The following is a 719-nucleotide window of genomic DNA, read 5'->3' on the forward strand; positions in this document are numbered from 1 at the left end:
CGACCGGAACGAGTGCGCATATTCGTTGCATTTCTGCGCGGAATAGATCTCAGTCGGTCCGCCGCTTGGCAATGGTGTCCTCGCCGCGACGCTCATCTCCTAGAGTTAGGAGAATAGGAGCATGGTTCGTCGCCCCCTCGTAGTGCGTCGCTAGGTCGGTGGCCATCGGTATTGCCCTGAGCAAAGCGATATCCAACAGGTCTTCCAACTGCAGCGTAGTACGTCGGTCCATCGGGTCCATACGCTGCAACGTCCTCGTGGTTCTGCACGCGTGGTGGTGGTCGTGCTGTGCCATTCGGGCGATTTCGCGTTAAAGTCCTCGATGGCTACGGTTTGGAGTCACGTCTCCAGGACCGCGCGTAAATCGTGATAGGTGAGCGGGAGCTGATAACAGGTCACCACGGCAATGTCTCCGTACCTGCAAGTACGGATCGATACGGCGGCGGCTTCCATGTTTTCTAGCTGAGGAACCTGCAACATATGGTGATCTATACCTCTTTTTACGAGCAGGGCCACGCCTCCTCCGTGTCTGTTTCGGTCCCTACGATACACTAGGTAGCCAGGAATCCTAACAGTGTGTGCGTCCTCTACTTTGGTCTCTTGTATCGCCATCACGTCCACGTCTAGACGGGGCAAGAGCTCCTTGAGTTCGATTTTTCGCCCCCGGAATCCGTCGACATTCCAGGAGGCAATTCTGAGGGACTGCACACTAGTCGGAG

At 56.1% G+C, this 719-nt stretch overlaps 1 pseudogene; it reads right to left on the reverse strand.

The window, feature by feature from the left end:
• Nucleotides 1-339: 339 nt before the first annotated feature.
• The window catches only part of LOC111692516, a 7,819-nt pseudogene continuing 7,439 nt past the window's right edge, over nt 340-719 (reverse strand).

This window comes from Anoplophora glabripennis, unplaced genomic scaffold (assembly GCF_000390285.2).
Source record: "Anoplophora glabripennis isolate ALB-LARVAE unplaced genomic scaffold, Agla_2.0 scaffold1794, whole genome shotgun sequence".
In the NCBI taxonomy this organism is placed as follows: Eukaryota; Metazoa; Arthropoda; class Insecta; order Coleoptera; family Cerambycidae; genus Anoplophora; species Anoplophora glabripennis.